The sequence below is a fragment of the Rhinatrema bivittatum genome, chromosome 13, assembly GCF_901001135.1.
Source record: "Rhinatrema bivittatum chromosome 13, aRhiBiv1.1, whole genome shotgun sequence".
NCBI classification, from domain to species: Eukaryota; Metazoa; Chordata; class Amphibia; order Gymnophiona; family Rhinatrematidae; genus Rhinatrema; species Rhinatrema bivittatum.
Window position 1 is genome coordinate 42,738,489 of NC_042627.1, and position 27,848 is coordinate 42,766,336.

The window sequence follows — 27,848 nt, forward strand, 5'->3', positions numbered from 1 at the left end:
TACAGTGTTAGAATTAGTACCTTTGATTTTGCCACCAAACCCATTTATACTGTAGTAGAGAAAAATATCCCTCAGGAAACCCTTTCTGTGATCCACTTTTGCCCGATGGGGAGAGGAGCAAGATGATGGCATAAGTGGGTGTGTTTGTGCTGCCACATGGTTCTTGAATGCCACATTGGTTCACTCCCTGTGGTCCCTGGGTGTCTGCACAGATTGCAAGCCAGATTAGCTTCTAAAATCAGGAATGATAACTTTTAAAGCAGCACACGGGCGCACATGTGCACACGTTCGTTGGCCCACGCCAGAGATGCAGCTATTTTATAACATACATGTGTGTATATATGCGCATGTTATAAAATTGCCTGGCTACACACATGTGCTCAATTTTAAGTGGATAAGCACCTGTGCGCGTAAATCCCACTTCTGCATAAGTAGGATTTTAAAAGGGAAGCATATTGACGCTATTGCCACTAAAACTAGTTCATTCCCAGTTAAGGAATGGGTCTTCCAACCCCCCCCTAGTTTAATAGCCTTCCTTCCCCCTGTTAGCCCTGACCTTTAAAACCCCGCTGATCTGGCTAGATTTTTTTTGTTTTATCATTACACATCATCCATGCAGAAGTAAAGTTACGCGGCAGGGGACCTGGTGCACGCCAGTGCATGTAAGTATTTATGTGCAAATTTCAGGTTAAAATCCTGAATCGCTCTCACCCTGCTCCTTTTTAAAAACTTTTCATTTGTGCACTCAGTGGGAGATCCACATGTATCTGGGTGGCTTTTAAAATCCACTCGGGGTGCACCAACCCGACATATTTGTGCATCCCCTGATTGATGTGTGTCGGGCTTTTAAAATTCACCTTTTATTGTAGCTTGAAAAGCTCCATCTGCCAGTTATTCCTTGCAGAAAGCCCTTTACCGTCCCAAGATTGATAAGAAACATTTCCCATCTATATGGACATTGTGGAACTGTTTCCAGCTAAGCCATGGGGGTAGTTAATTCCCTGTTTGTGTTGCCAGCCCCAGAGAGAGAATAGACCTTGGACTGGACAGCCAGATTGCTGCTAAGAGATTGCCAGATGCTGTACACCCCTTCCAGGAAACATACATGAGATATGAGCTAGTATTACTTTTATGCTGGATAGTTAGCTTTGCAATTCAAGTGTTAAAAGTGTGGTTGGTCTTGATTCTGAAACAGGTGACATAGGTATTTCCCATTTCTAGAATGATTGGTAGCTGTTGCCTAATAAGTCTAAGCCATGTCTTATGTAACTACCGTGCATTATGATAGGATGTCACAATAAAAATCCATATTAGAAATGAAAAAAAGTGTAATAAAATTGTGTCACTAGTGAATTCAGATTGTGTTATTGACTAGGATCCATAAATATGTATGCTTTTAATATATCCTTTTAATATATCCTCCAGATAGCTGGAACTTAGATCAACTGAACGCAAGCTCTTTAGCCAGTTGATACATGCGGCATGTTTCACAACAGCTACTTTACAGAAGTCCCACCATTGGCATAAACAAGTACATGAAATCAACTGTAATTGAAAAATTAATATACATGTGGAATAACTTGAAGGCATATGAAAAGATAAGGGAAAGATGCTGGACTTATGTTGATCAATAATTTTCACTTGTAACTGTTAATGGTTGATGATTTGCGTATTGTCTCACTGAATGTCTGGGGGATATCAACACCAGTAAAAAGACTTAGGATTCTGCAATTTCTTAAAAATTAGAGAGCCAATGTAGCGTTTTTACAACAAACTCATCTTATTGACCGAGAACACGAGAAGCTGTTGTTATGCTCCACAGCCGCTGTTGCTCTCCTCTTTGCTGCATCAGCTCCGTTGGGAGAACTCACGGCCTCTGCCAGCTACCACCGGCTTTCCACCCTCCATTCTTGGGCCTCTTCGAGCGGTGTGGACGCCGCTGACAGCCATCTTACCCACAGAGTTCCCTAGGCATGCGCACGCGCGTTCCTCAGCCTGCTTTAACTACGTCATGGCGGGAACCTCAGGGGCGTCCCCACCAGATGACGTCACTCAACCTAGATATTTAAGCTCACCAGCCCAGACAGACAGCAACTTGGCAACGAGTTCACTTGCTACAACTTCTATGCTCTCTGCAACATTGTTCTGGTTCCTCCTTCCGTGTTAGAGACTACCGGGTACCCGCTCCTCAGGGGCCCTATTCCGTCTGTTGGCTATCCGCTTCTCGGAGGGCCTTCACGTGGATTCCCGTCTGCCTCGCTTCCCGAGGCTTCTCCAGACCTGCTACTACCTTCAGTCACTGTGAGTACTATGCTGATTCCTGTGTTTCTCTACATGGGATCTTTCTCCGGTGTACCCCGCTCTGCGGACCATTGCCGTGACATCTGAAGAGGAACCTCGCCTGTGTACTGTGGACTACTACCGTGACCTCCCACCAAGGGACCCTCTCTTTAACCATCTCTACGGACCCAGTATATTTCAGTGACTGTACTTCTACCGGCACCCCCGCTCCTCGGATAGTGCCATTACTACTGTCTACTCCAGTACCAGAGCTGAGTCTGACGTCAGCAGCTGCTCTGCCGCTCCATGGCCCGCCTTCAAGAGTCACTCTCTCTCTCATACTATCCGCTGGTGTATCCCATCCTGATGGTGAGGCTCAGTGGGGCTCCTCCCCCTGGGTGGTTCCACCCCTCGCCTCGGTCAAAGGGTCCACTTACTTACAAATCCTAACAGCTGCAAAGGTCTTGGATGGGTTAGGTTTATGCAGCCTCCTTTTCCTCTAAGTGCAGAGGAGTTTGTATCTTGATACAAGACTAATCAGAGAAAATTCTTTTTCACTCAACGCACAATAAAGCTCTGGAATTTGTTGCCAGAGGATGTGGTTAGTGCAGTTAGTATAGCTGGGTTCAAAAAAGGTTTTGATAAGTTCTTGGAGGAGAAGTCCATTAATGGCTATTAATCAAGTTTACTTAGGGAATAGCCACTGCTATTAATTGCATCAGTAGCGTGGGATCTTCTTAGTGTTTGGGTAATTGCCAGGTTCTTGTGGCCTGGTTTGGCCTCTGTTGGAAACAGGATGCTGGGCTTGATGGACCCTTGGTCTGACCCAGTATTGCAATTTCTTATGTTCTTATGTTCTTATACACAAAACCCTTCTCGGTTAGTACACTGCTCTTATTGTGATCCAGAAGGCTGTTATGTCATTTTAGAATGAAGCCTTTTTTTGTCAGGCCATGACCTATGTTAATTTTTATGGTCCCAATTGTGGGCAATCTGAGATCTATAATAAATTATAGGAGGTTTTGCTGGGGTTTGATACCACAGGGTTGTGTGTTGAAGGGGACTGCATTGATCCAAATGTTGATAGGTCTCAAGGGAGTGGGCATCATTCTGACTCCAGGGAAGGCTTCTCTAATTTGATTCAGCTGAATGGCTTTGTAGATGTCGGAGGAAAAGACATCCGCTACGCAGAGATTATTCCTTCTTTTGTCATAGACACCAGACATATAGTCGGATTGATTTTTTTTATGCACAATGTATCAGGAAGGTCTGGGTAGTAAGGAAAGGAGGAGGCGTGGCATTATATATAAAGAACAGTATTAAAGCAACAGCATTGCTGAGCTTACAAGGTAAGGAGGCGGCACTGTGGGTTAATCTGGAAAGAGAGAATAGAACATCTATTTACAGTACATTGGTGAAATATGCAGACCTCCATCACAAACAGAAGAGATGGACAGAGATTCAATGGAAGATATTCACAGGATTGCGTGAAAGGGGCAGGGCTGCTGCTAGCGGATTTTAATCTTTCAGATGTTGATTGGGACATCCCAACTGCACTATCTTCTAGAAGCAGGGAGATCCCAGATTCTCTGCAAGGCGAACTCTTCTGTCAACTGGTAATGGAACCCACACAGGAAGGAACGATGCTGGAGCTGGTGCTATAGTGAATGATCATCTGGGAATTATAGAAAGCATTATATAAATTCAGGGGATCTCTAAGGAAGTGATCAATGGATGGTATGGTTCGATATTAGGACGCAAGAGCTGAAGGTTCATTCTAAGGTCATTCATTTCTCCTGCACCCAGCCCTCCATTGGACCTTCTCCTCCTCCTCCACCTCGTGGCTGTTAACCCCTCCCCCAGCTGGAAGACGTCCCTGAAACTAAACGAATCCACCTTTAAATCTCTGTGCTGGATATTAAGACTCATATTGATGACATCACTGAAGCGCGACTAAGACGAGAGTCAACTATAAAAGTCAAACTAGGCTAGGCGTTACGCGCCGAAGGAGCGCGACAAAGGGGCCTGCCCCTTTGTGTGCCCCTTCGTGTGTACCTGAGCCCAAGGTGTCCCCCTACATAACATACTGGTGACACCCCAACCTTTAGTCCTCCAAACACCACGCAGACCCAACAGGCTCAAGGACCCGCACAGCCTAACCAACCCAGCTCCCTCTGAAACCGGCTTGACTCACCTCAGGACTACTAATTCTCATAAGTTGGTAACCACTGTTATAAGTTGTAACTACTGTACTGCAACTATTTGTCAACCTCCATTTGAACTGACCTACTCTGCTAATATTACTGGTACCTCTATTACCTACAGTTTCCCTCCCTATTCTCCCCCCCCTTTCTGCTCACCAGCATCTTAGCCACCACCCTCACTATTCACTACCCTCAGCTTTTCCCTGCACACCCGGACTCAGCAACCGCACCCACTTCATGTCCAGGCATGATCATGGAATCATACCCCATCACACGCATCCACCTCCCACTCTCTAGACACCGACCCCTCAACATGCTCTTTCCCCCCCCCACCCCGTAAATCCCTAATCCCCATCCTTATCTCTCCTCTGACTCAACTCCTCGGACTTACCACTCTATCCATAATCCTCTTCAATGCTCAATCCCTGTCCAAAAAGACACCCATTCTTAACGACCTCCTCATCGACTGCAAGCCCGACATCTGTGCAGTCACAGAGACCTGGCTCAAAGAATCAGACACCGTTCTTATTAACCATCTCCCCACCTCCTCCTACGAATTCTTCTCGATCCACAGACCCAAAAAAAGAGGAGGAGGCCTCTTGCTTGCAGCCAAGAAATACCTAAAGCTCAAACCTATTCCCATAGCCACTCCACCCAGGCTAGAAATAGGCCTCTTCAGGTCAGACACCTTGCAAATCTGCTTGATCTATGCACCTCCCACATACTTAGAAACCAACCCCTCCCCCCTAATCGAATTTATTATCGATTGAATAAAACCCGACATCCCCACATTTATCCTTGGAGATTTCAATCTCCATGTTGACTCTCTCCCTCAATCAGCTGCATGCGAATCCTTACTACAGTCTCTACACGCCTTTGGTTTCCATCAAATCATAACCTCTCCCACCCACAAAGCGGGACACACTCTAGATCTAATATTTGTCAATTCAGCCGTACGTGCCACCAACCAACCATCCTCCACCCCTATACCATGGTCTGACCACTTTCTGATAGAAGGTCTCTTCTCTATCAACACCACTCCCCCTAACAACAATAATAACAGTAAGACCATAACTTACAATAAACCCTGCCCCCAGTGCGGACCTAGCGAATGCTCTAACCACCGCACTATCCAATCTAAACTGCTCTGACCCAGACTCAGCCCTAGCATCCTGGAATAACATCACACGAGACATCGCCAATAAACTCTGTCCAGTCTCCAAAAAAGTTATAAGAAACTCCCCAAAACCCACCAACCCATGGTACACCACAGAACTGAGAACCCTAAAATCTAATCTTAGGCAAAAGGAAAGACAATGGCGTAAAGACCAAACCCCGCAGAACTCCGCAGCATACAAATCAGTTCTCCACAGCTACAGACTCTCCACCCAAAAACACAAACGAGATTATTACGCTAAAAAAATCCATGACTACAGATTCAACCCCAAAACACTCTTTTCCTACGTCTCTGGCCTCACGACTCCTATCCCTCCCACTACACCTAAATTCGATGACTCCGCCAAATGCGAGGAACTAGCCAAGTTCTTCTTCAACAAAATTGCAACGCTCCTAAAGAGATTCCCCCCTTCTTCGAACAGTCTCACACCTACCCTGACCATTCCCTCTTCCCCCTCCCAACCCTTAATGCCTACTCTTAACTTTACCTCCACCATAGAAACTCAACCCTCAATGCCCACCCTTGACTTCACCTCCACCATAGAAATCCAAACCATTTTCAAAAAACTCAAACCCTCTTACCACCCTGAAGACCTTATACCCTCCAAAGCACTTCTAACCATACCCAATACAATAGCTAAAGCCATAGCAGATATTATCAACTGCTCGAGTGCACACGGATCTGTTCCAGATGCACTCAAACATGCAGTGGTCAAACCCCTCCTTAAGAAACCTTCGCTCGACTCCAAAGACCCTGCTAACTTCCGCCCAATATCCAACCTCCCCTTCATTGCCAAGCTTTTGGAAAGAGTGGTTAACTTCCAACTCATGAACTATCTAGTAGACCACCAGATCCTCCACCCAGCATAATTTGGTTTTAGGAAACACTTCAACACTGAATCCCTTCTGCTCTCCCTTTCCGACCACCTCCTCAGAGGCATGGGTCAAGGCCATAGCTACCTCCTTGCCCTCCTCGACATTTCATCAGCCTTCGACACTATCAGCCACCACCATCTAATAACTCGCCTGGAACTCATTGGCATCTCAGACCTAGCCCTTTCCTGGTTTAAATCCTTCCTCTCAAACAGAAAGTTCTCAGTCAAAATCGGGAACTCCACATCCACACCACAACACCTCCAACAGGGAGTCCCCCAAGGCTCATCTCTCTCATCCACCCTTTTCAAAATTTACATCACCCCCCTCTGCCAACTCCTCTCTGATCTCCATCTCAAATTTTACCTCTACGCTGATGATGTTCAGATCATCATCCCCATCCAGAACTCCATCTCTGACGCACTAGAACATTGGGAGAAATGCCTTACAGCCATCAACTCCCTGCTCACCAACCTACACCTTGCCCTCAACATGAACAAAACTGAACTTCTACTCATCTCACCTCACGGTGCCCCTGCACCTCTGCCATCTGGTACCTCCAAACTCCACCTCCTCTCAACACAACCAGCCGTGAGAGACCTTGGAGTTCTCCTTGACCACCAACTAAGCATGAAGAACTACATAAACTCCATTCTCAAAGCCTGTTTTTTCAAACTCAACGTACTTAAAAAACTCAGACCCCTTCTTCACACCCAAGACTTTCGTACAGTCATACAGGCCACCATATCATCCAAATTAGACTACTGTAATGCTCTTCTTCTAGGACTCCCTTACTCTTCCATCAAACCTCTACAAATGTTAAAACATGCCACAGCGAGACTCATTGCAAACTCTCGTAAATACGACCACATCACCCCTATACTCAGAGACCTACACTGGCTCCCCATAGCCTCTCGTATTATCTACAAAACACTCACCATAATGCACAAAGCAATTTACACCCACAACTCCAACTGGTTAGACCTACCCTTCACAACCACCCAGTCCAATCGACCGACTAGAACGACCAATAAAGGCACCCTAATTGTGCCCTCCCTTAAAGCAGCCCATCTCACCTCTACACGTGACCGTGCTCTTTCCATAGCAGGTCCCACTCACTGGAACACACTGCCGCCTGACCTACGCCTTGAACCATGTATGAACAACTTCAAAAAGAAATTGAAAACATGGTTGTTCAAACATGCCTATCCAGAATAAAAACTCACACCTCCTCCAATAAAAAATAGACCACATTGCGTCTGTTCCATCTTCCTCATACTGAGGAACCATATGTAGTTATCCTCTCTCCTCGTTCACACCGAGGAACCATGTTAATGTTAATGTTACTGTTATTTCTCGTCTATCCTATTTAATTATTTACCCTCCTCCCAGTTTCTAATTCCCTGTTAAAATGTAACTTCCATATTTTACCAGTTTTGATGTAAACCGGCATGATGTCCACAACTAATGCCGGTATATAAAAATGTTTAAATAAATAAATAAATAAGGCAAGGGTTCTAGACTTCTGGAAAACTAACTTTCTCAAAATGGGGAAGTACCTCAAGGAGTTGTTAGCTGGATTGGAAAATCTAGGGGAATTAGAAGGGTAGTGGGCAAACCTAAAAGGAGATATCAAACAGGCAACTAATCTTTTTGTTAGGAATGTGTTATGAACACTGCCCGCGGGTTTCCCCGCGAGCAGGCACACTCATCCCATGCTGCTTTCTTCGCCGACGTGGCTGGACGCCGCCGTCGGCCTTCCCACGCAGCCGGAGCTGCGGCTTGAAGTTCCTCTTGCGACCCAGAGGCCGCTCGTGCTTCCCCTGTCCTCCGCAGAGCCGCGGTCTTCTTCGGGGCTGGGACTGCCCCCAACGTTGATTCCATCTTCGCGGCTGGAGGCCGCAAAAGCCCCGGGCTGGAGTAGCGGCTGGAGCTGCCCCTGGGGCCTCCTGCAGCGGCTGGAGCCGCTGCCGACGTCGGGCCTGCGTCCCAGGCCAGCCCTGCCTCTTCTGACATTGTGCGTCGGTGCAGGCCGCTGTCCGCGGTCCTGCACAACTTCCTGCTCTCTCCTTATGCGCCGGCTCGCACCTCTCTTCAACATTTAAAGGGCCAGACACAGGAAGTGTCCTGGCCCCACCTCTGTGACTGTTTCCTGTACCAGCCCTATATAGGGCTGCTCCGTGAATTCGTTCTTTGCCTTGCATCGTGGTGACTTCACTCTGGAGGCTCTGGCCTGCCAGAGCCTGTGTAAGGTCTTCTACTCTTCGTGGAGCTCCGCATCTTGTCCGTTATACCTTGTCAAGTCTTCGTGCCTGAGGTCTCGTCCAGGTGTCCTGGTGTCTTCATGATCTTTGTCCTGGTGTTCCTGCCTTCCTGGATGTTCATTCCTATGTCTCGTCTTCAACGCTCCTGAGCCTTCTGGTCATGTGGGCCGGACTCCCTTGGACGACGTCTTTCCCAGGTTAGAGTGGCCTGCAGGTGGACAGGTGTCCTGTGCCCTTGAGCCGTCATGTCCTGGATCTTTCCTGCACTGTCCCGTTCTCCTCGTGGTCCGTGACCAGTCTGCAAGGGCTGTGTAGGGTGCGCAGTGGGACAGGGTAGTCCGTGACTTAGTCCCGTGGGTGGCCTGAGTAGGGCGCCCTGAGAGACAGTGCCAATGTCCGCCTTCCTTGCTTCTTGTCTCGTCTAGGATTCCAAGTTCCTTGTTATGTCTGCACTTCAGCGTCGTGTCTCTGATGTCGTTGCATCGAACCTGGTCCGGGATGCCGTCGCATCGACCACTGGTCCGTGATGTCTTCGCATCAGCCTTGGTGTCAAGCCTTCGTCTGCGATGCCATTGCATCGATCCTGGTGTCACGTCTTCAATAGTCCTGGTGTCATGTCTTCTACCCAAGTCTTCGTGCCATGTGATGCCGTCACATCAACCCAAGTCTTCGTGCCATGGATGCCGTCGCATCAACCCAAGTCTTCGTGCCATGTGATGCCGTTGCATCAATCTTCATTGTCTTTGTGTCAAGGTCCGTCTGCCCTCAACCTCAGGCCAGGCCTGCTGCTCCATGCTGCTCACAGCAGGTCCGAAAGGGCTCGGAATGGTTGGAGGACCATTCACTTTCCAACATCCTTGGATCTTGGTCTTGGGAGCTTGCCGGCCTGGCAGAGGGTATGACCGTCAGCCATGCGGAGCCACCGTCAACCCTTGGCTCGGCCTTGAAGGTCTGGTCCGGGCTGAGGCCCATGGGCACACTAAACCACCCCAGTATAACAGAATGTAAATAAAAGGAAGAGGAAAAAAAGACCGTTATGGTTTTCTAAAGTAGTAGCTGAAAAGGTAAGGGAGAAAAGATTAGTATTCATAAACTATACAAAAATCACAGGGCAGTGGTTCATGGGGTTAACCCATGGATCACAGAATGCAATAAAATAAGGTGATGGGGTTGGATGGGATGCATCCAAGGGAACTTAGAGATGTCCTGGCAGCTCCACTGGCTGACCATTTCAATGTTTCTTTAGAGTTCAGAGTAGTTCCGGAGGACTGTAAAAAGGCGGATGTGGTTCCTATTTTTTAAAGTGGTAAGGAGTCTGACCTCTGTGGTGAGCAAACTAATGGGATCACTGCTAAAACAGAGGATAGTGCAATTTTTGGAATCCAATAGATTGCAAGATCAAAGGCAGCATGGTTTTACCAGAGGTAAATCTTGTCAGTCAATTCTGATCAATTTCTTGGATTGAATGACCAGAGAATTGGATCAAGGGAGAGCACTAGACATAGTGTACTTGGATTTTAGCAAGGTCTTTGACATGGTTCTGCAAGGAAGACATATAAATAAATTGTGCACCCTTGATATGGATCCTAGAGTGACTGAATGGGAGGCAAACAAAGGGTAGTGGTAAATGGAGTTTTCTCTGAGGAGGGGGTTGTTTCTAATGGTGTGCCTCAAGAATCAGTCCTTGGACCAGTTCTTTTCAAATTTTTTGTGAGCGACATAACAGAACGGTTGTCAGGAAAGGTTTGTCTTTTTGCTGATGATACCAAAATCTGTGGTGTACAGCCAGGAGGGAGTGGAAAACATGAGGAGGGATCTAGCAAAACTCGAGGAATGGTCTAAGATTTGGCAGCTAAGATATAATGCTAAAAAATGCAGAGTAATGCATTTAGGATGCAAAAACCTAAGGGAAAGGTACAGTATTGGAGGTGACATTCTAAGCACAAAGGAAGAACGGGATCTGGAGGTAATTGTATCTGATGATTTTAAGGTGGCCAAACAGGTGGATAAAGTGACAGTAAAAGCCAGAAAGATACTTGGCTGCACAGGGAGAGGAATGGTCAGCAGAAAAAGGGAGGTAATATTGCCTCTGTAAAGGGCCCTGGTGAGACCTCACTTGAAATACTGTGTACAATTCTGGAGACCGCACCTTCAAAAGGATATAAACAGGATGGAGTCAGACTACTAAAATGGTCAGTGATATTCGTTCTAAAGCATATAGGGATAGGCTTAAAAATCTAAATATGTATACCCTAGAGGAAAGGCGAGATAGGGGAGATATGATAGAGACATTAAAAAATCTCAAAGGGTTCCATGCACAGGAGGTGAGCCTTTTTCAATAGAAAAGAGGCTCTAGAATGAGGAGTCATAAAATGAGGTTGAAAGGGGGTAGACTCAGGAGTAATCTTAGGAAATATTTCTTTACAGAGAGGATGGTAGATGTCTCCACCACTTCCCAGTGGAAGTGGAGACAAAAACAGTATCTGAATTATAGAAAGCATTATATAAATACAGGGGATCTCAAAGGAAGTGATAAAAATTATAATGCTAAATTAATTGGATAGATGGGCAAACTGGGTAGGCCATACAATCTTTTTCTGCCGTCATGTTTCTATGTTTCAATCTATCGGGCCGATACAGTAAGGACGCGTAAGAAAGAGTGCGGCAGTGCCGGGCGCACCCTCGTTTGTCGCGCGCACAATTTGGTTCACATACCGCTCGATTCAGTATTCAAATGAGACGCAAATGCAAGCGGCGTCCAAAGTGCGCCCATGAAGCGGTAGGCGTGCGCAATCCATTTTACTGTATAGAGCGGTATACAGCACCTATACAGTATCCCGGGTGCGCCAGTACCTGTCATTTCAAAATGTCATTTCAAATGTCATTCCACCAAGTAAGTGGATGGTTCTTTTCTCGCAGCTTGGACGCCGTTTGTGGACCTTCCTGCTGCCTTGAGCACCTGGCTGGACGTCTGTTCATGGACCTTGAGCGCCCGGCCAGCCGTCCAAAGTCGCCGGCTTGGACGTCCGGCCGGGCGCTCAAGGTAGCGGGAAGGTCCACGAACGGACGCCACAATTTCGGACATTCATGGACCTTGAGCGCCCGGCCGGCCGTCCGAGCCGGACATCGAAAGTCGCCGGCTTGAATGTCCAGCTGGGTGCTCAAGGCAGCGGGAAGGTCCACAAACGGACACCACGACCTCGGACGTCCGAGCCTGACCTCTGCTATAACAATTCCTGTTCCATGCACAGGTGTACCTGACCTCTGCTCTAACTCCTATCTTACATCCAGCTGTGTCTGACCCCTGCTCTAACAATCCCTGTTCCATGCACAGGTGTATCTGACCTCTGCCTGTCTGGTCCATTTTACTGTGGTATTCCATGTGCTCCTCTTCTGTTTTGGTAGAGTTTCCCTTTGTATTCCATGTGATCCTCTTGTGTTCTGTAAATTTTCTCTTGTATTCTCCTGTTCTGTTGGTTTGATTTCCCCTTTGTATTCCATGTGATCCTCTTCTGTTGTTGTGTGGGCGGCCTCGAAAGGCCTTGCATTCTGTTGTGTGACGGGTGTTTTAGTGTGCCCTTGGGCCTCAGCCCGACCCCAGACGAATCCAGGACCGAACCGAGGGTTGGCGACATGTCCCAGGATGGCAGAGACACGGTCTTACCCTCCGCAGGGCCTGCAAGCTCCCAGCTCCAACAACATGATGATGTTGGTAGGAGAACGGTCCTCTGACCGTTCCGAGCCCTTTCGGACCTGCCGCTTGGATCAGCATGGAGCAGCAGGCCGGCCTGAGGATGAGGGCAGACGGAGGCCTTGACACGAAGACATGACACCAAGGTTGATGCAACGGCATCACATACGAGGGTTGAAGCGAAGACATGACACCAGGGCTATTGAAGACATGACACCAGGGCTATTGAAGACATGACACCAAGGCTGATGCAATGGCATCAGAGATGAGATGAGGAACTTGATGAAGTCCAGACAAGACGAGAAGCTGGGCAGGTAGACATTGGCACTGTCTCTCAGGGCGCCCTCCTCAGCCCACCCTCACAGGCGGACCCAATGGGCTGGTCGCGGACAACCCTGTCCCACTGCACGCCCTACACAGCCCGAGGAGGCTGGTAACGGACCACGTGGAGAGCGGGACAAGCGCAGAGAAGAATCCAGCCGAGGCAGAAATTCGACGACGGAGCCAGATGTCATCTGAAGCACCACAAAGGCTGGCAGGACAAGACGGCTCAGGAGCACAGGACACCAGTCCACTGCCGGCATCTCCCATGACGAAGCTGCGTCACTCGGAGATCCACAGCTGGCAGAACAGAAGGCTCCGGAGCAAGAACGAACACCAAGGAAGGCTAGAACACCAAGGAAGCGAGACATCAGGAGATGAGACACCAGGACACCTGGACGGGGACCTCAGGCAATGAAGACATGGCATGACTCAGACGTGACGAGACGAGGAGCTCCACGAAGAAGACAGAAGACATGACGGAGCTCTGGCAGGCAGGAGCCTCCAGGGTTGAAGTCACTCTGATGCAAGGCAACGAGGAAGAGCAGGAACAGCCCTTTTATAGGGCTGCAACAGGAAACAGTCACTAGGTGGGGCCCAGGGCATATCCAGCTGTGGGTCCTTTAAATGCTGAAGAGAGGCGCGGCTGCGTGCCTAGAGGCAGGAAGGAAGCTGTGCAGGACCATGGACAGCGGTCCTGCACCGATGTCCAAGACGCAGATGCAGGGCTGGGCCTGGGACGCAGGCCCCGATGATGGCAGCTGCTCCAGCCACTGCAGGAGGCCCCGGGGGCGGCTCCAGCCGCCAATCCAGGCTGGGGCTTGCGGCCTCTGGCCGCAAAGAGGATGGCAACATCGGCAGCGGCTCTGTGCCGCGATGGACGGCGGAGAAGTCCGCAGCACCAGCCGCGTTGAAGCAAAACAAGGTGGGTGGCCTCTGGGCCGCGAAGGGAACTAAGTCCGCGGCTCCAGCCGCACGAGAAGGTCCGACTTCAACGGCTCCGTGTCGCATCGGGAAGCAAGCAGCAGTAGCAGGGTAAGATGCCTGCTCGCGGGGGGACCCGCGGGCAGGGTTCCTAACATCTGTTCTGTAGATTTTCTCTTGTATTCTCATGTTCTGTTGGTTTGATTTCCCCTTTTCATTCCATGTGATCCTCTTCTGTTTTGGTAAAGTTTCCCTTTGTATTCCATGTGAACCTCTTCTGTCGATTTTCTTGTATTCTATGTTCTCCTCTTCTATTCTATGTTCTCCTTTTCTGTTTCGGTTCAGTTTCCCTTTGAATTCCATGTGCTCCTCTTACGGTAAATTTTCCCTTTCTTTTCCGCCAGTATGCTCTGCATGTTCTCCTCATCCTTGGCAGTCATTCTGTTCTTGATTATGGCCACAGTATCAACACATAAGTGACATGCAATGAATTGTGTTAAGGAAACGCAAACCAACTTTTTGAAACAAAAAAATATATATATTTTGAAATATAATTGAAAACTATTTACAAATTTAACTATTTACAATAAAATATTTACATTTTCATAAGGGTGGGCATTTGGGGTGGGCGTTGGGAAAAAAGGGGACGGACCATGCCATGGGGGAGGAGGAGGAGCACCGTCATTGACGGTCCTCAGGCGGTGCCCGTCCTGCATGAGCCCGCGCCATGAGAAGCAGGGACTGAGCTCCTGCGATTGCTCGCAGGAGCTCAATTATCTCCCGCTGGTCAAGACGCAGATCCTGCAGGATCATCACCGCCTGCACTGCCATTCCTTCCCGGGTCGCCTGGCCGCTGGTAATCTGCGCCAGGAGGAACATAATAGAGTTCAGTCGCTCCTCAAACTTTGAGGGTCCTTCCCCGGATGCTACGCCGCCCTCCAGCCGATGACCCGCCCCGGGCAGCCCAGGAGAGCCAGGGGCGACAACGTCAACGACGATGTCCTCCGCGTCTCCCATGGCAGGTGGGGAGGGTGGGGCAGGAGAGAGTTGGGCCGGAAAAATAACAGGGGGGGGGGGTGAAACTTGGGGTGGCTCGATAATGGGGGGGGGGATAACAGGGGGTGGCTCAATTTGGGGGGCTGGATAACAGAGGGCGGCTCAATAGAGGCTTCGGTCTCTGACGATGTATCTGAAAAGAGAAAAAATGAAAGCGTTACCGCTGTCGCACATGAAAACATCCACAACAGTGTAGGAGAGAGAACTTAGCAACATTTTAAACAGAACAAAACTTCTACCATTACAGAGAGTATGACATTTACAAATGCACATTTCATAGGCGTGTCAAATGGCATTAAATATCCACATACTGCCAATGCTATAAAAATCTCACCGTGGCGTTGTCCCGGCGGAGCATCTTCCTCCCCACTGGAGCTGTCATCAGTGCTGTTCTCTGAAAAGAAAATTTAGTAAAATTTTCACAGCTGCGCATGCAAAGATCAAGAATCATACAAATGTTTAATTTCTTCAGGGCATTTCTTAACAAGATCATATTGCTTGCAGGTCAACCATGACCTGCTAACTGCACGTACCTTCTGCTCGGTGGGCCCGCAGGGCCCTCAAGTATTCCTGCTCCTCCCTCCGGATCCTGCGTGCCCGCTTCTTCAGTGCCTCGACCTGGTGGTAATACAGTAGAAATAGGAAACAGAAGTTGAACTAAAACGTTTTGCTTTTGAGGCAAAAATACATTGAAAACAAACAAGTCTAACAAGTGAGGTGGGAAGTGTCTATTTCCCTTTTGTCATCCCCATCGCAATACAAAACTAGTACCCAAATACTTCAAACAAGTCAAGTACCAGTTGTCCTATTGTCACGCACAGCAATACAAAACAACCACCCACATAAATGTAATTTCCTTGGTTCTAACAAGTCAAGTGTCAGTTTTCCTATTGTCACACACAGCAATACAGAACAACCCCCCAAATATATGTTATTTTACTTGTTCTTTTTCATGCGTGTTACAAGATAACAAGAAAAAGAGGCCTATGAACTTACCTCCCTCGGAAATGAAGCTTGGGCGTTGAATTGGGCCCTGAGTGCCCGCCAGGCCTCGTCGGCCCTGTCCTGGTCCCGCGGGCACCCAGGGTTGAAGAACAGCTTGCGTTCCTTGGCGATAATTAGGGATGCCAGGAGCCGGACATCCCCAGCAGTGAAATTAGGCATCCGCCCTCTCGGCATCTTGAAAATCTTTTACAAAATGGCCATCCGGGCGTGGCACTACACGTGCAAGCGCCCTGCCACCTGCTTCCAGCGCCTGTTTAAGCGTCCCTCTGGTTCCGCCATGTCCGTACTGTAAAAAACTGTCTAAGGCTAAAGCCTAGAATTGGGCGTCCGTTTGGTTCCACCATGTCCCTACCGCTACAAACTTTTCAGACGCTCAAGCCTAGAATTAGGCGTCCCTTTAGTTTCGCTATGTTCCTACAGCGGAACTTTTCAGGCGCTCAAGGCTGAAGCCTAGAATTGGGCGTCCGTTTGGTTCTGCCATGTCCCTACCGCTAAAAACTTTTCAGACGCTCAAGCCTAGAATTAGGCGTCCCTTTAGTTCCACCATGTTCCTACAGCGGAACTATTCAGGCATTCAAGGTTGAACATGGACGTTCCCGCCATTTTTCCCTCCTTTTTGGAACTGGAGTTTCCAATTGGTCAGAACTGGAGTTTCCAATTGGTTTTGGAACTGGAGTTTCCAATTGGTCAGCACAGCATCATAATCCTACCATGAACGTGTATATAAGTCGCTTCTCTGAATGGAAAAGTCCCTTTCAAATTCATTTTGGACTAGGACACACCGTGTACAACTGTTTCGTCGGATATCTATCAGGAGATCGTCAAGGCTTTCAGCAGGTAGGCATAGCAATGCACCCTTCTTTATTTCCGTCGTACGCTGAAGCCTAGAATTAGGCGTCCCTTGTGTTGCTCAGTGTGCCTATGCTACTCTTTTCTATGCACTTAGGCTTGGATGCTTATGGATGAAGCCTAGAATTAGGCGTCCCTTTGGTTCGCCATGTTCCTACAGGGAACTTTCCAGGCGCTGAAGGCCGAAGCCTAGAATTAAGCGTCCATTTGGTTCCGCCATGCCACTGTTTTCTATGCGCTTAGGCTTATGCGTACATGCATGAAGCCTAGAATTAGGCGTCCCTTTGGTTCTGCGCTGGCCATGGCCTTTGGAAAGTAAAATGGCTGACGAACATGAACGTTCCTGCCCTTTTCTCGCTACCCTCCACGGCCTCGGTATCCATGGTGGCAGGTCTGTTTTTCATTTTCCTGTTTGCAGTATATTTTGTTTGCCTGTTCTTTGCGGTAATAATTTGTTAGTTTATGATTTTCACGGTGAGTGTTTGCTGTATACGTGCCACTCTTCTTGGCGAAGATTCTGATTTTGATATTTGTTATTTGCAGTACCTGTATACGTTATTTATTTATTTATTTATAATTTTTTATATACCGCCGCTCATCAGAGATATCACGTCAGTGTACAGAGAACAGGAACTTACGCATACATTTAACAATGGTTAAAATATAGGTAATTGAACATAAAACAAGTAGGAGTAATTAAATCAAAACAATCATTTAGTAGCGTTATACATTTAACAATGGCTAAAATATAGGTAATTGTACATAAAACAAGTAGGAGTAATTAAATCAAGACAATCATTTAGGTGCAGCTTAACTGAACTGAGTTAAACAAAACTGGAAAATATAAGGATTCTAGAAAAATTAGGTATGAGATAAGGGAAGGATAAAGAAGAAATAGGATTCTAAATTAGAGGTGGTAGGAGGGGGGAGAAGCAGAAGGGAGAGGAGCAGTTAGATTGCAATTAGGAGCAGTTGTAAAGAAGGGTATTGAAAGTAGTAAGCAGATATAAGGAGAAATCAGAATTGGTGCATAAAAGGAAATATTGGGTAGAAAAAGGCAGGGCATATAGAGGCGTAGATAGACATATGTATATCATGTATAAGCATGCGTGAATAGCCATGTCTTGAGTTTTTGCTTGAATGTTTTGGGAGACAATTCAAGGCGTAGCTCGGAGGGCATAGTATTCCACAGCAAGGGGCCTGCAAAGGTAAACGCTCGTGCTTTGGTGGAGGCATGGTTATATAGTTTGGGCGAGGGGGTCTGTAATGTGGCGAGGTATGGATTTCTGGTAGGTTTAATAGATGCTTGAAATTGTGAGTTATTAAACCATTTCATTTCAGGATTGTGGAGGGCTTTATGGATAAGTGTTAGTGTCTTGTACTGTATGTGAGATTGAATGGGGAGCCAGTGTAACTCTTTCAAAACTGGCGTAATGTGTTCCTTTGAGTTTGTGTTAGTAAGGATACGGGCTGCGGTATTTTGCAGAATTTGTAATGGGCGGATGGCATTTTTAGGTAGGCCTAAGAGAAGAGAATTGCAATAGTCCGTTTTAGAAAATAACATGGCTTGTAGAACTGTCTGGAAATCAGATGCGTGAAGCAAAGGTTTCAATTTTTTGAGTGTATGTATTTTGGAAAAACACTCTTTAAGAATTGCATTAATAAATTTTTTAAGGGTCATTTGGTCATCAAGAATGACTCCTAGGTCTCGGACTTGATGGGAGAATTGTATGTGAGTAGATGTTATAGGTGATGTAGGAGAGGAATGTAGGGGGGTAGGAGAAGAGATGATCATGAGTTCTGTTTTTGTGGAGTTAAGGGCAAGTTGTAAGGAAGTTAGGAGGTTATTGATAGCAGCGAGGGTGGTGTCCCAAATTTCAAGGGCTTTGGGTATGGATTCCGTTATTGGAATGAGGATTTGTACATCATCAGCGTACAAAAAGTGTGGAAGCTTAAGGTTGGCGAGGAGATGGCATAGCGGTAGAAGATAAATATTAAACAGGGTAGATGAAAGTGAGGAGCCTTGAGGGACTCCTTGCATCAGGGGGATTTCCTTTGATAAGTGGTTGCCAATTTTGACTTTATAGTTTCGGTTGGACAGGTAGGATATAAACCAGTTATGGGCAGTACCAGTTATTCCGATCTCGTGTAGTCGTTGGAGGAGTATTTGATGGCTAACGGTATCAAAAGCCGCTGAGATATCCAGGATCACTAGAAGATGAGGTTGATTTTTATCTAGGCTTTTGAGAACGTAATCAGACAGCGATAAGAGAAGGGTTTCGGTACTATGTAATTTGCGAAATCCGTATTGCAAAGGAGAGAGGATCTGGTGTTCTTCTAAATAGTCACTAAGTTGACGGTTAATAGTTTTTTCTAGGATTTTAGCAATAAATGGGAGATTAGAGATTAGGCGGTAATTGGCAAGGTCTAATGGGTCGAGCTTGGGTTTCTTTAGAGTGGGTTTAAGTATAGCATATTTAAGAGAGTTGGGCACATGCCCAGCATCGATGGATGCATTGATAATGTTGGAGATAGGCCTGGCTATTAGATCAGGGACGGTGAGGAGGAGTTTTGTGGGGATGGTATCAGAAGGGTGAGAGGAAGGTCTAGCTTTTTTAAGTAGGGATTCAATTTCAGTTGTTGCAGTGCGTTCAAAGATTGCTAGCTTTGGGGCAGAGTCTTTTATGTGACAGTGGAGATTAAATTGGGGCATGTGAGAATTGTGGGGAAAGCGTGTCATAATTTTGTTGATTTTGTCTTGAAAGAAAGAGGCCAGTTCGCATTTGATTTTGGCTTCTTCTTCTGGGATGATATTTGGAGAGAGGTTAGTAAGTGAAGTGACATATTCGAATAGAATTTTTGGATTGAATTGAAATTGGTGGATTTTGCCAGCATAGTAATTCTTTTTAGCATTGTTTATCATCTCATTATAGCTTTGCAGAGAAGATTTGTAACGTGCAAGTAGAGTAGGTGTGGGTTCTTTACGCCAGTTTTTTTCAGCTTTTCTAAGGGCTTGTTTTAAATCTTTTAGTGTGGGAGTGTACCAGGGTTTTTTTGTATTTTTTTGAGAAGAGAATTTTTTTGTAATGAAGGGGCATATGTTATTAGCAACTGTGAGGGTGTATTCATTCCATGATGTTAAGGCAGTGTCAGCGTTAGATAGGTCAAGGCTAAACTGGGTGTTGGAGAGAGCCGAGGTAAGCTCATCTCTATTGCAGGTTTTTCGGTATTGTATAGTGGTGGAGCTGATTGGGGGGGGGGGGCGGAGGTCTTTGTAGGGTGTTGGATGTTCTAATGATATAGTGGTCAGACAATGGGATGGGAGTGCATGATAGAGAATCAGTTGCGATATGACGGTCGATAAATATGAGGTCGAGTGAATGACCAGCTTTATGTGTAGGCATGTTTATGATTTGCATGAATCCTAGTGATTTCATGGCTTCCAGGAAGGAGGAGCAGCTAGTTGTAAGAGGTGTTATGTCGACGTGGAGATTAAAGTCTCCTAGGATAATAGCTGGGGAATCGATGGAGATATTTTTGGCTATGTATTCTATAAGAGATGAAGGGTTGTTGTTAAGAGTTCCAGGGGGATCATAAATGAGGCAGATTTGTAAGGAGGGAGCTTTGAACAAGCCAATTTCTAATTTAGCTGGGGGGGGGAATAGGTTGGAGTGTGAGTTTGAGTTGTTTGTTAGTAGCTAAGAGAATGCCACCACCTTTCTTTTTAGATCGGGGGATGGAGACTATATCATAAATGTTGTTGGGGAGTTGGTTGAGGAGAACATTGTCAGTGTCTTTCAACCATGTTTCTGTTATTGCACAGATGTCTGGTGTTTCATCTGAGAGGATGTCATTGAGTATGGATGTTTTTTTGTTTAGTGATTGTGCATTGAAGAGGATGAGTGTGAGTGCTGTGAGGCCGATGATTTGTGTGAGTGGTGGGGAGATCATGGTTGTGTGAATGCTTTTGAGGTATGAACGTTGTCGTGTGGCATGGGGTGCAGCAGGTCTGTGTCTATAGTAGCTGAGTGTCGGGATGTTTAGCATTTTGAAGCTAAACAGGTAATAGTGAGTGGGTCACTGTATGTTTATGTGATGTGTAAAGTGAGGTTGTATTTAGTGTTGTGTGTAGTAGCCAGTAAATTGCAGAGGGGAAGGGCTGACAATATGAGGGATGATAGGAATCAGGGTTGATTGTCTAAATTTATAGGGGGAGGGGGATAGAGGAGGGAAGAACAAGGGAATTTAAGTACAAGACGTTATCATTATATTAGAGCAAATAGAAGAGAGCATGAGTGAATGCTAAAGAGGGGTGCTTCAGGGAAGTTATTGGAGACAGAAACGGTAGTCTATGGGCATAGAAATGAGGAAGTTTTAGGGAACTAGAGGGGTGTAGGTAGAGCGGCTTTAGGTTCTATTGTATCTAACAAACTCTAGGTTAAGACAGGTAAGCACTAACCGCGAAAGGGCTGTATCTAATGTGGTTTTTCTTTTCTTTTAAAAAGGTTTAAAAAGCATTTAATAGCAGGAAAATGTACAGAACTTTATGTTTGGGTCACAATGGGTCTCAAAGGGCGCATGAAGGGGCGCTCAAAGGGGCAGGCCCCTTTGTCGCGCTCCTTCGGCGCGCGACGCCTGAGAGTAGTGGGATTTAAATCCCCGCTGTCTACTCGCTGATTGGCTGCTAGAGGTGGCCTCGCTCTGGGCGAGCTGTGACGTTGCGGGAGGCCGGGCTGGTAGGCTCGCGTAGAGGAGAGGTGCAGCGGCGAAATCGGAGCTCGCGTTAAAGAGAGGGAAGTGCAGCGGCGAAATCGGAGCTCGCAGGCGGCGCTGAGACGGCTTGGGGTAAGGGACGCTTGTAAGCCTTGTAAGCCTTACCCCGGCAGGTCGAAGCACCGATTGCGCAGGCTTTCCCCGTCTGGTCTGGCAAGCAAAGAGAGATGGCGCCTGAGAGTAGCCAGATTTAAATCCCCGCTGTCTACTCACTGATTGGCTGCTAGAGGTGGCCTCGCTCTGGGCGAGCTGTGACGTTGCGGGAGGCCGGGCTGGTAGGCTCGCGTTGAGGAGAGGTGCAGCGGCGAAATCGGAGCTCGCGTTGAAGAGAGGGAGGTGCAGCGGCGAAATCGGAGCTCGCAGGCGGCACTGAGACGGCTTGGGGTAAGGGACGCTTGTAAGCCTCTTCTTTGCATTTCTTCTGTTTTTGATGTTTGTTATTTGCATTACCTGTATATGTTACCCTCTTCTTTGCATTTATTCTGGTTTTGATGTTTATTTCACTGTTACCTGTATATGTTACCCTCTTCTTTGCATTTCTTCTGTTTTTGATGTTTGTTATTTCACTGTTACCTGTATATGTTACCCTCTTCTTTGCATTTCTTCGGTTTTTGATGTTTATTTGCAGTACCTGTATATGTTACCCTCTTCTTTGCATTTATTCTGATTTTGATGTTTAGGTTTAGACTCTTGGCTGTATGCTCTCCATTGTGCCCTGTACCTTTGCTGTCATTTGGTACATTTTCATCACAGTCATTAACCCATTTCCCCTTGTTATTTTCTCCAATTCAGACAATGATGCCCAGAAAACATTGCATTGCACGGGTAGAGGTGGAGCCCGGAGACCGGCAACCAGTAGTGGAAGGCTCTTCTGGCTGTTGCTTGATGCCATACATGGGCCTCAATATTTTCTAGTATATTTTATTAGTACTGATTTAATTTCTGTCATGCTGTTCATTAATCACGGGCTCTTTTTTTACCATTCAGGTATAAATATGCCAGGAAAGCGCACAATAGCTGAGGTAGAGGAGCATGCCGTAGAGCTGAAACAACAGGAAGGCACAAGTGCGAGCCAGCCATCCAGAAAGCGAACCCGTAATGCTCACTTTATGGATGAAGAGAGAGAACTATTGTGCCATGCCGTCTGCGAGAAATATAAAGTTCTCTTCCAGTCGAAGGTCTAGTGGAGCAGCAAGAAAAGGATTTGGGAAAAAATTGCCCAGGATGTGAGCTCCCTTTCTGTCACACCCAGGGATGTAAAACAGGTGCAGCACCGGTGGCGTGACACCAGAAAAGAGGTAAAAGAGAAGGCCGCTAAAATCGACGCCTCTGCAAAGAGGACCGGTGGAGGGCCACCATGTAACATCGTGCTCACACCTGTGGAGGAGCTGGTTCTCCAAACTGTCAGGCCAGAGGTCGTGGTGGGCATGCAGACACAGTACGGCGCTGACTCGGCAGGATGTGGAGGTATGTATGTACATAAATCTGGTTACCGTTGCATGTTAACTTTATGAGTCACGAGTGGTCGACTGATGTGTGATTGCTCTTTCTCTTTCCTTGGTTTTCACTTTTTTCCAACAGTTCTTTGGGGATGTGCGTGATTGATTGTCCTACCGTCACCATACTTATGGTAATACTATCTGATTGGATTTTGCTAATATGTCACGTCTCTCTGTGCTTTTTGTTATGAAAGTGGACCCCTGTTTCGAGGTAGACAGCTACCGTCGAAGGGCGAGGCTGCTGGACAGAAGAAAGTTGAATGAAGACTTCATCCTGGAAGCATGTAACCCCCCCAGGAGGAGCCCGAAGGGGTCCGGCCGCTGGGACTTAGGAGACTCCTCTGAAGACTGTAGAAAGGTCTGGATGCAGGCGCCTCCTGCAGGTCGTGGGTTCCAGACGGCTAGGGCCTCCAGCAGGTTGTAGCAGTCTGAGGACAGAGTCGTAGAAGAGTCCAAAGCCGGTCCGAGGGTTCGATACACAGACGAGGTCCGAATCCAGTCCAGGGTCTAAGCAGGAGAAGGGTCCAAAGCCGTACCAGGGTCCATTCAGGAGAAGGGTCCAACGCCATACCAGGATCAAGCCAGGAAAAGACACGTCCACCAGTCCAGAAGTCAGAAGCCAAGAAGCAATCCATGGAGCAGGGAAGCAGAGCGGGACGAAGAACCAAGAACCGAGAACACAGGAGCTACTCAAGCAGGAACCTCAATACCAAGGCAAGGTCTGAATGCTCAGACCTTGCCTTAAGTATCAGAAGCCAGGGGAGGAGTCTCAGGAGGAGCCATGACAACTTCCTGTCATGGCTCCTTTAAAAACAATCTTTAGCCGCGCGGGCGGCCCTAGGGGGAGTGATGGGGGAGGAGCCGAACCCTGAGGAGCCAGCCAGCCAGGCAACGCGGCGGTGGCCACAGGAAGAAGCAGAAGGGCAGCTCGCCCCGCAGGAGCCTCGAACGCCGTCCGAAGCCCCGGGTAACTATTTCCCCAGCACCCGCCGACCCGGCCTCAGTCGTGGTCCGCCGCGGTCGGCGGCCATGACACCCGGCCCCGGTCGCGGCTTGCCACGGCCGGGGTGCTAACACTTTTCCTGTTATAAGAATTCTTGTTCGATAACATATATATCGAAATTTAGTATTTTTTTTTTCGTCCACGCATTGAAAATTGGGGCACAGTAAAGACATGATACAATGAGCCAAATGTTGGGAGTATGACAACGGTACTGCTATAAATTCCAATGCACTCTTCCCAGTGTATAGAATGAATGCAACCTCTTTCTATATCTTTATCCACAGATACAGTGGACGATGGCAATGTTACCAGTGAGGAATCCATCCCCACCCCTGATGAATTCATCTTCCCGAAATTGAGCGCAGACTCCCCCAGCCAACACATGTCAACAGAGGATGTGGGATACTGAACCTGTTTGATGTGTCTTCTGTTACAATCCCCCCTGTTGCTGTGCTACAGGAGGTATCTCACCTTTCCTCTGGAGGCCGCTCCGAAGCCAGGGCCTCGCCTGTGTACCATCCAGGATTTGCTCCAGGGCCTGGGAGGCCTGGCTGTTCCTGAGACCTGTCTGTGGCTTGCTTGGCTCTGCTTGGACTTCCTGGTTCGGCCACGCCCTTCTCCCTAGGGGCCGGCCCACGGCACTCCACCTCAGTTATAGGGCCAGTGAGGGGCGGTCCAGGTGAACTCCTCCCAGGGAGTTGCCCGCATACAGCAGTATAAAAGGACTTTCACTTCAGTTCCTGTTTGCCTTTGGATTGTGTTCCACAGTTGTTTGTGTGTCTTCCTCGGTCCTGGTCCTCCGTGGTCTTGCTTGTCTTGACGGCTCCCTGTCCCTGTCCGTTACCTTGATGTTGGTTCCAGATGTTGCCTTGATATTTGTTCCTGATCCAGTTCCTGGTGTTCCTGCTTGCTTTAGGCTGCCAGGAGTGCAGTAACCCTCCGCTTCCTCTTTCCTGTGCTCGTCCCGCTCCTGCGGTTGTAGGACAGGGTGGTCCGTGACCAGTCCAGCTGTGCTGGCTGGATAGGGCGCCCTGAGAGACAGTGCCAATGTCTTCCTTCCCAGCCCCCGTCTGTGATGTCTTGCTTCAGCCCCCGTCTGTGATGTCTTGCTTCAGCCCTCGTCTGTGATGTCTTCAGTGTTCTAAGGACTCTGTCTGCCCTCGTCCTCTGTCCAGCCTGCTGCCCTATGCCGTTATCCAGCGGCAGGTCCGAAAGGGCCTGGAACAGTCGGAGGACTGTTCATCAATCAACATTGCGTTGTTGGTTGCCATGGGCGTGCAGGTCTGGCTGAGGGTCAGACTCTGTTCCTCATTCCTGCTTTAGTACCTGCCTGGTTCACCATGCTTGCATCGGCTCACCTCCCACGGTGTGGCTTGGGGCTCCTCCCTGAGTCTTGCCGTGGCCCAAGGGCTCACTCTACTTGCTCTAGAGGCGACCGCGCTCCTCGCGCTCGTAACAGAATCCGAAGGCCCTCAAGCCTTCGGCCTGTAACAGAATCCGAAGGCCATGAGCTCGGTGAGCTGTGCTTGTGATGGACTTGTTTGGTCCCAGAATTTTTTCTTTCTTCTTCTTGGTTATCGTCTCACGACCTGCTGGAGGCGCCAGCTTCTGCCATTGATTACGACCTGCTGGAGGCGCCAGCTGTCTGGGTTCCACGACCCGCAGGAGGCGCCTGCACCCAGACCATCTGCTTCTTGTTCCCAGGATGGAGTTCCACGACCTGCAGGAGGCACCTGCGCTCCTCCTGATGTTGCTGCAGTTTGCTCCCGCCCTGCCCCCCCCCCCTTGTTTCCTGCTTTTGCTCATTCACAGGGGAAACAGGTGAAACGACAGCAGCCCTCCTGGGTCACCAAACCAGGGAAAACCACCGACACTGAGCAGCAGTCTTGACTTTTCTGTATACCAGATAACCTTCTGCAAGCCAGTACTACCGCCGAGTGGTCACTGCTGTCAGTCAGCTCAAGGGTCTGTACACACATATCCCTCTTTCTGCTTACTCCATCCATCTCAAGAGGGATCCGCCTTGCAACCTCTGCATCCCACATCTGAGTCCCTCGCGGGTCCCGACAGCTGCCTGCGTCCCTGAGGTCCGGGCCGCGCTTCCCCACCCGCCGAGCCGCCCTCCCCGAGCCCCGGGCTCTTCTCCTCCCTGCCCCACTCCCCGCCAGCCACTTCCTCCTCCTTTGCTCTTTTCTTGCTGTGGTCTTGCTTTTGCTCACTTCTGTTGTTTCTCTGGTTGCGCTTGTTTGTGCTGTGTCTGGTTGCGCTTGTTTGTGGGTGTGCTTGTCTGTGCTGTTTTCCGCCTGTTGCTCATCTGTGCTGTTTTCCCACTTGTTGCTCGTCTGTGCTGTTCTGTCCGTCCTTCGTTTGTTCTGTTTTGTTCCCACTTGTTGTTTCCCGCTTGTGGGTTCCCATCCTCCTCGTTCCCGCATTTTTGTTCCCTCTCTTCCTGTCTCTCCCTCTTCGCTCTTTCGCCCTTCGCTCCATTGCTTTCCGCTCTCTCGCTCCTTGCTCTTTCGCTCTTGGGCTCTTTCGCTCTCTGCTCCCTTGCTCTCTACTCCTTCGCTCTCCACTCCCTTACTCTCTGCTCCCTTGCTCCCTCTTTTGTGTTTTTGTGTTGTCGGTCGCGCGGTTTCCGTTTGCTCGGTCGCTGCTCGCTCGGTCTCGTGTTCGCGTGGTCCCGTGTTCCCTCGGTCTCTCGTCGTGTCTTCTACTTGTTTGTTTGTGGTGTTGGTTGGCTTGCTTGTGTGTGCTTGGTGTTGGTTGGCTTGCTTGTTTGCGCTTGGTGTTGGTTGGCTTGCTTGCCTTCTGTTTCCAGTCCTTATGAAAGGGGGGGGGACCCCTTTGGGGGGGTACTGTTACGATCCCCCCTGTTGCTGCGCTACAGGAGGTATCTCACCTTTCCTCTGGAGGCCGCTCCGAAGCCAGGGCCTCGCCTGTGTACCATCCAGGATTTGCTCCAGGGCCTGGGAGGCCTGGCTGTTCCTGAGGCCTGCCTGTGTCTTGCTTGGCTCCGCTTGGACTTCCTGGTTCCTATTTAAGACTTGGGGAGAAGGAGGTGGGAGAGGCCAAAGACTGCTCCGCCCCCCCAAAAAAAACCAAAGGGAAGGGGAGTCACAAACAAAAATGAGAAAACACCAACTCCCAAGCGCCCCTAGAGAGGGCGCCTGGGACTAATAGAAATAATAATAAATAATAATAAAAATAAAAATAATAAAAATAATAATAGAAATAATAAGGGAGGGGAAGGGGACTATTTGACTAGGGAGGAGGCAGGAGTGGCCTTAAGACCACTCCGCCCCCGAATAAAGAAAAAACAAAAGGAAGAGAATGTCACAAAACAAAAATGAAAAGACACCAATTCCCAGGCCCCCCCCCCCTAGAGAGGGCGCCTGGGACTAATAGAAATAATAAGGGAGGGAGGGAAGGGGAAGCCTTAACAAAAAGGCCACAGGAAACCCTGTGGCCTAAGAAAATCAGAGCTACGTACCTCTGCCGCAGGTATACTCACACGCTCCCGAACGCCCTCACAAGCTCCTGCCTGCAGGCCCATCGAACAGGCCTCTCGTGCTCACTCCGTCATTACGCAACGGGGGGGGGGGGGAAGGGGAAACACAGGGCGGCAGCCCATGCGAACACCACCTGTAGGCAAAGGGCTGCCTTACCCCATGTAAAAAGGGGGGGAGGGGGGCGACAACCTCAAGGGTAGGGGGCCCGCTTTTTCCGCCGATAGGGCGGGGGTTGGGGCAGGGAAAGGGGGGGGGGAAGGGATCCTTATCGGGACCAAAGAGGGGAGGAGGGGGAAGGGGCCCCCTCACCCCCACTGCTTTGATCCTTAGCGGGGGGTGAGGGGAGGAAAGGTAAAAACCAAAGGGGAAAAGGACACCCAAAAAGTGCACATACACAAAACAGAACTATAACACAAAGAAC